The 13,280-nt window shown below is 35.2% G+C and overlaps 1 protein-coding gene across 1 annotated transcript in view; it reads right to left on the bottom strand.

The window, feature by feature from the left end:
• LOC5566721 (homeobox protein aristaless) overlaps positions 1-12,244 on the bottom strand; it is a 115,614-nt gene extending 103,370 nt beyond the window's left edge. Inside the window, exon 1 of the mRNA XM_021845101.1 lies at positions 11,485-12,244. The gene's annotated coding sequence lies outside the window, so the exon portion shown is untranslated. The remainder of the gene's footprint in view (positions 1-11,484) is intronic.
• Between the last annotated feature and the right edge of the window lie 1,036 nt (positions 12,245-13,280).

Here is a 13,280-nt window from a genome sequence, read left to right as displayed (position 1 = left end):
CTTTCTAACATTTTTCTATTAATATTATTCTTTCTAATTGAGAATACTGTTGCCAGATAATCAGATTCAGTTTCATTGTATTTCATAACAAGTTTGTACATTTTTATATTTTTTTAGAAAACTTGTAGGAACAAATGTTTGTAGTGTTACAGTTACTGTAGTGTTACTGGTACTGTTGTTAGTGGTAATATCCGTGGCTACAAATCAAAGCCATGCTGAAGGTGTCTGGGTTCAATTTCCAGTCGGTCCAGGATCTTTCCGTAATTTAAAATTTTCTTTGGCTTTCCTGGGTATTTAGTATCATCGTACCTGCCATACGATTTACGATTACAAAAATGATCTATGTGGCTAAGAAAGCTCTGCCTCAATAACTGTGGAAGCGCTTATTGAACACTAAGCTGAGAAACAGGCTCTCTCACAGTAGGAACGTAATGTAAATAAAAACAAAAAGAAAAATATATTCAAAACATGATGATTGAAATCTTTGTGGAAAAGGTGCTATTTTCGCTTTCGTATCGTACTATGTCCAGGAAAGTCAAGAAAATTTCAATTACGAAAAGATCTTGGACCGACCAATAACTGAACCCAGACACCTTCAAGCAACTAAACCTTCAATAACTAAAATCCTGCCGAAAATGAGCTAAGATCATAATGTATACTTAAACAGTTATGCTTGTTATGATATCAAGTTTTAAGATTAATTGAACGCAATTGAATTATATAGGGTAACCAATATATTTTGGACCCCTATATATTTTGGACCCCCTTGGCCATTTTCCTGCAAATTTCCAAGTTTAAATCGAAAGACCAACTCAATTTGCATGCCATTTGGAATGATAGGACTATTCCGCACTTGCATCAACCGTTTGTCCCAAGAAAATGTGTTTATTTTATCTAAAATTAATTTAATTTAATCGGTTCATCCATGCAACCGTTACAACACGTTACACACAGAAATTGAAGCCGTCAGAAATTTTTCAAATGTAAACAAAACCTTTTTCAAATTTCTGAACAAAAAGCGAAAAATATGTTCGGTTTTCCATTGTCGATCGATTGATTAGACTATGGGCAAACATATTATACATCCAGTGTCATGGACTTTGTCGCCAAACGATAAAAAATGCCGGGGGTCCAAAATAAATACTTTGAGGGTCCAAAATGTATTGGTGTGTCCAAAATAATGAAAAAACAGTGCTTCACAATTCAATTATTTTCGACGTTTTTGGATCCTACATGACCCTTTGGGCATTTTTATCTCGTAGAGGTAGTTTTTCTCTACATTTTGACATGTTCTTTAACTTGGTTACGCTATGCAATTGATTAATTGGGACACAAAACTAAAATCGCTTCCTTAGGGGGTCAAAAATACGACTGTTACCCTACACAACAAATGAGCGCAAGAGGAACAATTTCCAATATATTGGAACCAAAGATCTATTTTTTTAAATTAAATGCGCCATGTCACGAAGCAACCTTTGTGTTTTGCAACTTTTTTGTTAGATAGCCAGCTTAGCACAAAGTAACAATGGACAAAAAAAAAAATATCGGTCACACTTTGCAGCATTCGATCTTATTTGATTTCGAAGCAAGATCAAAGCATGCGAAGAACAATATCTCATCTGCATCAGTTCATGATCAGCCAAAGGGTAAATGTTCCAACAGTGGAGGTACTTAGCACGGTTCAACTTCATTTGAGCCCTCAAAATTCAAGTAGCGCAAAGAATGTACATATTATTATTGTAACGGGAAGTAACGACCATTCACTTAATGATAAACTTGATTTTATCGCAGTAACCATCGGCATGTCAGTGAAAAATAATACCTTCTCTATTGGTACACTGTTCTTCTAGATGAGGTACATTTTTAATTTGTGTTTCTATAGTTGCGGTATCCGTTGTTTTCTTATGGGATCGTCCAATATAGGAACACTTTACCGCAACTATTGGTACAAGTGAGAAAAGTTTTAGTAGTTTTGGTGGTATTTAAATAAATTTGGAACAATTTGAACGATGTTTTCATCTATTTTGTGTATCAATAAGCCAATACGTCGATTGGCGGTGTCGGATTTGCTGCTCATTCAATTGAATCAGTGTAAATGGCACTACCGCAACTATAGACACACACAACTAATGGATCACTTACCCTAGCAATGTTTTGCAAGTTGTTACAAGCTCGATAAATAACAACAATGAACGAGAGCCTCGAAGAGAGAGCGCTGATAAAACTCATTTTTCTCGATTATTTACCAATAGCAATACTATCCCCCAGGTTTGCAGCCTAATTAGATGGGATCTATCATGCACTGTTATCCAGAGTTGGGAATAGTTCTGAGATTTACACTACAGTAGGCAAGCGTAGCGAATCACAGTCATCGAGGCCAGTGAAACTCATGCCTATCGCTGCTGTAGGCAAAATGCCTTGAAAATAGCAAAACACTCGTTGCTAAGGGCAACCCAAAACTACTGTAGAAAAGGTTCTATTTCCCGCAGCATTTCCCGCATTTATAACCTTCAATGACACTACTGATTTAGAAAACTCATGTATTGCTGTGTGCGTTTGAAATGCAAATATCAAATGCGGGAACACTAAACGGTAAGATTTTTCACAAGAAATGCGATGTCAAAGATAGATTTTTCTTGCTAGAGCGGCGGTGATTTATGTAATCGTTGCTAGGTGTCCTTTGATTATTTTGTGTTACCGCATTTGGAGGACGCTTACTCAACATTTGCATCTCAAATGCAAACAGCAATACCCAACATAGGCTACTTGATGAGATTCACGATTTTAAACTACTGTAGTGAGAAAGCCACGTGATTTTCGCGAAATTCAGGCCTACTACTATTACCATTCCCAGCCCAGCTGTTATCCCTCCGATTCCGATCTTATCAAAGCTGCCGCAGAAGATGATAAACATACTCTCATTATGAGCTGCGGATCATGATTGCAATCAGAGAGCGATAAGTGAGAGATACTCTCAATTTTCTCATAATTCCCTGATATCGGTATTACACTCTTTTAGATTTTTTAGCATTTTTAACAGGTCCGTACAAATGATAGCTTGCATTAAAAATATTGAATTGAAATATTCACGATCATTATTTCACTTTTGTAAATTGCAGTATTTTAAAGGATGAAAAATAATCTGAATTGTAGTTCATTCATATGCCGACAGCAAAGAATTTCATCTAGGGTTGGTATAAAAATAGCCGATCATCCACGCACAAATATTATAAAACATTGAATGATTAGGCCAGCATTATTGAGTTTACATCATCTAAAAGCTTTTCATCTTGGTTAATATCGCTTGAGTTACTATAAGAACATATAGTGGCGCTTTATCTTATTTCTGTACCTCTAGTAGCACTAGCTTCAAGGCGCAGGTGAAGCTCAAATAAAAATCATATTTTTAAAGACACGGGCACAGTTTTCCACCATTTAGCTGCACAGACTGTAACTTAATACTGGACAACGGACAAGATACGAAAGAGATACATTCCTGACGAAAAGTTACAATAATGAAGCGGGAATCGAACCTACACCTTGTGACAGGACGCAATTAACTACCTGACTACACTAATCGCACAACCACGAAGCCCTCTAATAACTTATAAAGTAATATCAACCATCAGTTAATTAAATTGTTAATCAGTCAGCAGACGGGAAAGTCTTGACATTTTTTTTTTTCAATCCGGCATTAGTTTGAGATTTTTTAAAAGCAGTTTTTCCGCAAAAAATCAACAAACTTTACATGAAAATGTGGTCACTGTATTGTATTCTCCAACCAAACCACATTGAACACGTTTCCATTGAATAATTTTTTGAGCAGAAAAACTGCTTTTATCGATAATTATGATGATGTAATCAATGTTAACTAGCTTCTACACTTAATAGTTAAACAAAAGTCAAACTTCCATAAAAATAGTGCTATTATAGGGAACTGTCTACTAAGGTGTACCTAGTGTATCTTAAATTTATAGACGATATGATTCTTTTTGCGGGCATCGTGGTTATGCGGTTAGTATCATCAGGCATTTAGCGCATCATGCTAAAAAGTCTGGGTTAAATTCCCGCTGCTGCCCAGAAATCTTTCCTGGCGTTGCGTTGCGTGGTCTAATCGCCCCATGGAAGCATTAACGTAAGCGTCTTTTTTTTACAATTTTGGGAGTATATTTAGCAGACAACGCAAAATAAAGCCAAATTTTATAATAAAGGTCATAAGATCTGTCCATAATTTTTGAATTTCAATTTCAATATTTTCTCAACAGTTCTCTAGCTCATATATATTTTTCTTACAGCTTGTTTTAATAAAATAATATTTATTTGTATTTGTTCTATTTTTATGTCATTTTATCATATTTTTAGATTGCTATCACTTTGCTTCACTTATAATTCTGTTATCAAGTAGGCTAAAAGTACTATTCGAGGTGCACCAAAGGATAAACAGGTGCTGACTAAATTATGAAATATGTGATTTCAACGTATTAGTCGATAGATACGAAATCCTTATATCATTCAAATGAACATCTGGTAAATCATAGGAACACTGTTTCTTTTGTTTGTTCGAATCATTTTTAAACACCTCATTGGGTTAATTCTTGAATATTTGGCTAGGTCTTATTTTAACTACATTTGTCAACGAAAAACTGATAACTAATTGAATATTGAACACCTGGAGAAAGATTGATATTGTGATTTCCGAAAATATCTATAGAGAGTTTCAATTGGACGTGTTATCACAGAGATATGGACAGAATAATTTTATATGTTTTTTAAAGGATGAACCCAAACTTTTGCATAAAAGTGTAATATTACAAAAAAAAAATCAAGTTTACTTCTGTTTCAGAATCTTTCTTTGATTTTGTGATAGATTTTCACTCAAAGCTGAATATTACATTTTGAACTTTTTAAAAAAAGGGATGATTATGAAGCCATTCTATTTAATTCAGAGAACGGAAAAAATATATTATTAAAAATGTTGTTTTTTTTTCTACAACAAAAATAATTAACATGGCATTTTCCAGTTGTGAAACAGTCGTGAACTGTTCACCGTTATACGAATTCTTATTCGTTAAATGAAAACGATAGAGATCCCAATTGGTTTTCTTCGGGTTTCTATAGCTTTCTGTTATTTCTGATCCAGCTTTAAAATCGAACCGGATTTGTTTATGATCTGACAATGATTCTTCATCAGAAACATGCCAGTTCACAATCTTCTCCGATAACAAGTCGCTACAGATCGTGAGATCAAGAACCTCTTGTCGGATAGAGTTTACAAAAGTAGGAGAATCACCTCTATTACATATGTCTATGTTGTTAGACGACATGTAGTTTAAAAGATCTTCTCCTCTTTTATTAATATCGGTGCTGCTCCAAATTGTATGATGGGCATTTGCATCGCACCCTATTATAAATTGGGCATTAATTTTCTTACAGTAGTTGACAAAATGAACGACAGAGCATGGAGGCACATCTTCAACATCTCCAGGAAAGTAAGCAGAAGCAATACATACCTCCGTTTTCCCACGGATAGTTGGCACCTCTACTTTGATCGCAACAATGTCTCTACGGATAAATTCTGTGATTGGGACAAATTTTGTGTCCCTATTTACAAGAATAGCCGTCCGTGGTTTGGACTGAGTTTCGTCGTACAAAACTCTACAACTGCTCGAAGGGCAACCAAGTACCCTTCCATTATTTACCCAGGGCTCTTGAATTAGTCCCACATTGATATTTTCCTTGGTGAACCTTCTGCTGAGCACTGCTGATGCGCCCTTTGCATGATGAAGGTTCACCTGGATAATTTTGATTCGATTCATATTACATTAACATGCTCCCACTCGTATCAAGCCTCTGATTTGAGGCTAAATATGAGTAGCCGATTATTTCGGAGAAGTACAAGGTCAACTGCGCCATTGCTCCGGGTAGCACAGTAAGGGCACAATACTGTGGAGGGTGCCCTGGTACTCCACAGGCACCGTTCACGGTTAGGTTTCTTTTGACCCCCCTAACCATTCATTCCTAGGCACGGTATGCTTTGAGCCGCATGACACCATGAATTAGAGGCCACCTTTATGATGGACTTATACCACCGGAACAGGCAATCCGTAGTGTTATTTCTAGCCTTGTTGCAATCGGCTACCGGCACTACACGGCTATCTAGGCTATTCGAATATAGAAGCTGATATTGAGGATCAACTTCCATTGAGGCCGAATAGCCGCAATGCCAAATGCCTTACTGAAATCGGTTTAAAGTGCTTCGACGTAGTTACCTCTATCCATTGCATTCAAAGTGTAATTTACAAATTCCAAAAGGTTTGTTGTAGTAGAACGATATAGAAACTTTTTAGAAACCGTGTTGTGTATTCGTTATTCTATGTTTTATTTGGCTGAACACATTTTTATTTATAATTGATTCAAATAGTTTTGGAATGGATGAAACAATAGCAATTCCACGATAATTTCGAACATCAGATTTTCTACCAGACTTGTAAATGGGTATGAGATACGATCTTTTCCATTCTTTTGGAAATCTGCTCATTTCAAGTGACTTGTTGAATAGCCAAAATAATGGTGCTGTAAATTCATTAGCTAAGTTTTTCAGTAAAATAGGTGGGATTCCATCTGGCCCTGATCCTTTGGTGGAATCTAAATTCTTCAGTCCTGTTAAAATGTCCTGTAAAAGTATTTGACTTACACCGATATCGCTTGTAAAATCAGAAAAACTAGAAAAATATTCAAAGTCACGATCTTCATCCGAAAAGCTAGTAAAAGTCTCTTGGAAAAAAGTAGCAAAAAGATTGCACATACCATCTGGATTATCAGCTGCTCTATCATCCAATGTCATTTTAGATGGAAAATTGTTAGACTTCATCTTCGATTTAGCATAATTGAAGAAATTCCTAGGGCAAGATTTTAAATCATTTTCTATTTTTGTGTTGTACTCTTCAAGCGCAGCGGATATTGCTTGATTAAGTTGGTTGACAATATACAAATAATTTTCTAAACTTTCTCGAGATTTTTGTTGCCTGTAAGTCTTATGAGCCTTTTGCTTACGATTTTTTAAATTAGTTATTTGCTTATTAATCCAAACAGGGTTTTTCGACCCATTTCTACGACGTCTTCGCAATAAAGGAACTTCCATTTGAATAATTTCCGACAAAATTGAATAAAAATCCGTCACTGTGATTTCTAAATCTCCCTGGTTTTTCAAAACGGATTGCCAATCTATTCTATTTAATTTTTGTTTAATTCCGTCATAATTAGCGTTTTTATAATCAAAGAAATTCTCAAAGTCACAGTTGTCAGAATTGTGATTATTGTGAACAAAAATTGAGTACTCAATAGCTGTGTGAAATGCTTCATTTTTCCATAGTGGAGAAACAGATTAAATCACATGAACTCCTGAAAAATTGAGTAATTTGCAGCTATTGACCAAAATCACAATATCAATATTTCTCCATTTCATAGACAAATCTAGTTAAATAAGACATATACTTAACCAAATATTGAATAATAAATAAAATAAGATTTTACAAAATGATTTAAATAAACTAAAAAACAGTGCTCCTATGATTTACTACATGTACGGTTGGGTGACAAAATGTCGAAATGCAAAATATGAATTTGCCAAGACCTTTTATGCCAAAAAATCGAAAGGACAAAACGTTGAAAGACATAACGTCGAATATGAAAACATTGAATCCAAAAACGTCGAAAGGATAAAATATGAAAATACGTCGAAAAGAAAAAAATATGCCAATCCCGACCAGTGAATAACAACAAAATTATATCACAATTATATCTAGATTTGTTACAAATGACAAATTTTGTTTCATTTTTGTTAGAAGCACTTAGAGTTGATGAAGGAAATTACAATACAATTTAAACGAAATCGATTATAATAACAAAAGTTGTTTCAAATTTGTTTCAATTTACAACTAAATTAATACATGATTTGCTATTAAAAACCTGTGAGCGGAGAATATAACATATTTTGTTATAATTCAGTTATGGAAAATAACAAAATGAACTGTAACGTGTAATTTTTTCGCAAATCTTCACATCAATTTGTCCATCTAATCCAATTGCAAATTATATGTAATGTTTAGCTTGTAATGTTGGAAGTTGTTAAACTTCCACTCGGCTGGTTAGCCGTGAACCACGATTCATAAATAAAAACAAGTAAAATGAGTTATATTTTTGTTTATTTTGAATCATAATGAGTTACATTTTTTTTTTAATTATAACAAATTTTGTTTCAATTTGGTTTAGTGTAGAGGAAATCGTGTTTTAATTTTTGTTATTTTAACTACTTACCAGCCAAAATAATAACATATTTTGTTAGAAAAAATTCGCTAACTGAGTAACAAAATCTGTTACAACTCTGTTGTAATCCACTGTTCAGGATGTCTAACAGAATGTTGACCTATCCGATAAATATGAAATATGAAGAAAATCAATAAAAATATAGTCAAATTAAAATACCGTTAAGCTACCATTCACCGTGAATTTAAACAAAATCTACACAATATTATATATTTTTTCCAAACAAATTAAAGCGAACTAGAAAACCACTACGAAGCGTGCAATTATACTATAATTCATGGAAAAATCCAAAATTAGTGATACATTACAAAAATATACTCAAAAATTGTGTTTATAAATGTCATGTTAAGGTCGCCTCGTACCGTTCTATGTGACCATTCACCGTGCACACCAGTGTACTTACCGTGCGTCTTAATTTCATTATGATTTTATTTCTCATATTGAAAAAAAAAGAACATTGTTGATGAAGCAATTATGTTTCTAGTAGTGCGTGCACTCATTTTTAAGGGTATTTAAATCTCAATTTACAAAAAAGCCAAAGAAAGTTGAAAAAACACTAAATTTTTCAATTAAAATCGTCATAGGAGGTAAACTGTATTGTCCAAACCACTTCATTTTTGCTCAAAAGCTAAATATGAAGCAGTTTAATCATGACCTACCAGTAAATCCAAAATAACATAATAATTTCATGCCTTTTACACTAATGCACGGTGAAAGGAACCATACACATTAAATAGGGTCCATTCACCGTGCATTTGTGTTTCGACTGAATCACAATAAAAATGTTTTTTGACTTAAAATCTCTAGGTTCATACGATGAAATACATCTAACATGTAGTATCGACAGTTAAAACTTGATGAAATTTTTGAAAATTGCATAATCTAACGTTGAAATGCAGATGTGATTTTTTGACTTTTCTACTAAAAGTGTTGAAAAATCTCATTAGGGAACAGAATTTACTTAATTTTGACTACACAAACAAAATTTTTCAAAGTGCGTTGTGACAAGAGCTACTTCATTTCATCAGTTTTATCTAATTTTGCCAACAAAACAATAATTTGTGAAAATTGTATGAATATTTTGTAGGAACCTGTATGTGTGCACGGTGAATGGAGGCCGCACGATGACTAGTGACTTGACGATATTAAAATATGGTTTGAACAGTAAGAGCAGTGATAAATCTATTTAGTCAAAATTTTATTGCCGTGGTACCGTAGTTTTTGGCTGGTCTTGGAAGGTATATAAAAACTAGCCAAAATTAGAATTTTTATTCAATTTCCAGATCATTAGCAATTATTGGAATCTCACATCAAAGTGCAAATTTTAGTCAAACGTTGGAAGGGGGCATGTTTTTAAGATAAAAGCATTAGTAAGCCCTAGTTGGAATCAAATGACATTTGTACTAGATTCTGTTTTCTTGTACTTATATAGTCGCATCTCCTCATGTTTATATCTAAGGGACCATCGAGATAGGAAGAGATCGAGACAAAGAACAAATTATTACTGAATACTAGATTGAAAAACACTCCGTTACCAAGTAAATAATAAACAATCAGACGTCATTGCTCGATCCTAAATTTTTGAACCTCAAAAATTGGGTCTAGTAACCTTTGATATTGGTTTTATTGACATACAGAGAGAAAACTGGGAACGAAAGATTAACAAGAATACATCGAGATACGTAGTTATTGAGATAAGGAGGATATCGAGATGTGGAGAGAGAAATTGTATGCAGAATGAAGGGGCGTAAGAAATCATCGACTTAAGGAGAGATATCGAGGTATAGGACATTGAGATGTGGAGAGCCGACTGTAATTGATGCTTATATTTTCTTCCTATTTGGTGTTTATAATACCAATCAATTGATTTTATTGTACCGTAATTCAGGGTGTAGTTGATCAGTGGGGAGAAGTTGATCATTCCCGTACCCACATGTATGAACAGCCAAGAGAGCTATTATCCGTTTTCAATTATCACAAGTTATGTCATATCGCATTACCTGATAGCCCATTTTACGGTACCTATTCGACAAAAGAATGAGTAAATTTTCAAAGCACAAAGAATTCAAAAATCATGGTTGACTAGTTTGATCACCTACAAAATTAATTATATGTCATTTGAAAGCAACCTTACTACTTTGAATATATCCTCATTATCGTACTTATCATCTTTGTCACATCTAATGCAATCAACAAACCTATCTTAAGCTTTAACTTGCTTCACAATGTGCTGCACTACTTTTTTCCCGTCAGAAATGGATGTAAATTTGACATTTTTATGAAAATTTATTCCTTGCATACTGTGATGAAAATATTTTACATTTTTTTCCTTAGTAACGCTAGATATTCAAACACCTTAGCTAGGAAAATTACTGCTTTCGACGTTCTGGGTTTCGACGTTATCTTTCGACATTTTGTCCGATGTCGCACTTCTATAGGCCTTTCCACGAGATGTTTTTAATCAGGTGATCTTGAAGCACTTTGACAATTCTTTTATGGAAATGACAGCCCCGTGTATGCACCGGTCCTCCACCGATGTGAACCAATGCAAACACGGACCTGTTATGTGGAAAGGCATACTTTGAAATACGAAGTCAAATTGTTTATTTGCCTGTTTACATTCGCGATATATATCGATTCGTCGTAACCTTGCTTAAACGGTTTCACAGGGATTCGAACTTATCATGTCAGCATGATTATTGTAGGCAGTCACATATTATTTGGCTACTCTTCCCATAAGAACTGCGGGCTAATCTGTTTTTATATAATCAACAACTTGAAATAAATCTCGTTTTTATGCGTATTTGCTACAATCAATTACAGCTTTGGCAAAATTGTTTGTTTCTTCTTGATGATAATCGACTGTAGTAGGTTTAATCCCTACAGTCCAATCTCAACCAGATCTACAACGATTTGGCTATTTGTCCGACGTTATTTTACACGGAAATAGTCCCCTGAGTAGTATATACGTTAACGTAGTATTACTGCGTAGCCGACGAGAATATTTAACAAAACTTTGATCCTTTTAGGGTCTTTAGTGTTGTAAAATTTCATAACTCATGTTGTCCTTTGTCTAACTGTCTCTGTTATCTCACTTCACTCTCAGTTTAGCCGACGGCGGTCACTATTGCTCTTGTACATTGCTATCATTTCACTTACCTTATTTCCGTCCGTGAAAATTTTGTTAAAGTTCTGCAGGCTGATGCCTGCTAACAATAATCCTGAAAAACCGCTACCTTTGGAAACTCTTTTTTTAATAATTTACGCTGTTGTTACACGTTCAATTTATTTTATGTTTCTCAGATGCACTTGTTTTATTATTTTTGCGAACAAAATAATGGTCACTAATATTGTTAACTCCTCGTTGTTAAACCAACAACCAGATTTTTTTCTGTATGATTCTGATTTGTTTCACTGAACACTTTTTCACTTAACTTGTTAACTTAAGTGAATACGTTTTTTTTTATTCTTATGATGGAGCTTTGTTTTACGTAGTCTAGCCTCCTAGAGACCTATTACAGCAATCACAAAGAATCCCTTAACCTTCTTCAGCATTTACCATTTAACGTACAGCTAACACTCGCGCCGAATTGTTTTGCAACATTTGTGTACAGGATTTTCCACCTGCCAAACACACTGTTCCGATACAAATTCGAAAAACTGCAATCCGAGCCCAGAAACACGTCTATCCGCGACGACAGTCACGATTGGAATCATCAACCAGAGCAATCTCCCTCACAGTCACTGTCGTCGTCGTCGATGTCGATGGTTTCGGTGTCGCACGTTATCCAATTTCCAGCACCGTGCGCCGTTCCTTCCCGCATATCATAGAGTTCAGTTTGATCGCCGCAGCCGTAGAGTTCAAGTCCTCAGTCAAACTGACAAGTCGTGCCGGGCAGCATCCCATCCCATCCCAGAAGCGTAGAGAGACTTCGATGATTAAGCCGAGAATGCTGGCGGGCGCGCGCGACACAACGCACTGCTCTAAAACAACTGAACGTTCTGCTGCTAGCCTGCGTAAGGGTATGCGATAAGCATTTTTGTACTGGCGATACGATATTTGGCCAACCTGAAATCGCATAATGGATCAAGCGCTACGGCTCATACAAAAAAAAAATCGATTCGTTCCAACAAATCTGAAGACTATTCTTTTGATCTTGCTCTAGAAATAGAAAAAACATTCAAAAGTGTTCGGCATGAAGCCTTGATTGCAAAAAATCTTTAATTTTACAACACGTTGTTAGAATAATCCAAAGTTATCTGTCGAATCGTACAATTCATGTTAATCGTCAGAATTTCAAGCCTTAAAGTCTAAAAAGTCTTATTTTCAGAAAATTAGAAAGTCAATTTTCGCTTCCCTTGGAATTCCGTGGTATTTCGTTTCAAACGGTATTTGACGGACCCCTTCGAACTATCGCATACCCTTATAACCTGGACTGTTGCGATGACCAAGGAGGAGATTGCGCGGTTGGAAGGGGCGAATCCAATTGAATGAAAACGATATAAAAACGGGCAATAATTTCCTCAGTGCCGGTCGGCGAGGGGGAGGGCAAGCTCAGCATGCGAATGAGCCGGAGAGAGAGATCCCGCAGCATCAGATACCAAATTAGATGGAGAGAGTGAATTTAATTCTGAATATGATCCTGTAATGAGTTTGCTGCTGCCTGGCTGTCCTCTTCAACCGTTTGTTGCCGAGAATGTATTTGTATGTATAACTGCTCGGTGACATGCTTCCGGAGTGCGAGTTTGCGCAATGTTCAATTCCCCTTAGTTCAAGTGCACGTGGTCCATTATGATACTAGTGTTGGTAGAATACTGTTACATTTATTTGTATGTAGCGGTTTTCTGTGAATTTGCAATCCTAAATACAAATGGGTAACAGTATTTACGAGATTTTGTGTTAGAATATCAATTATCTCGAAACAATTGAAACTTTTACGACAATCATATTTCCA

Source organism: Aedes aegypti, chromosome 2 (genome assembly GCF_002204515.2).
Source record: "Aedes aegypti strain LVP_AGWG chromosome 2, AaegL5.0 Primary Assembly, whole genome shotgun sequence".
Lineage (NCBI taxonomy): Eukaryota > Metazoa > Arthropoda > Insecta > Diptera > Culicidae > Aedes > Aedes aegypti.
The sequence above is the reverse complement of the archived record's forward strand: the minus strand, read 5'-3'. Positions and strand labels throughout refer to the sequence as shown.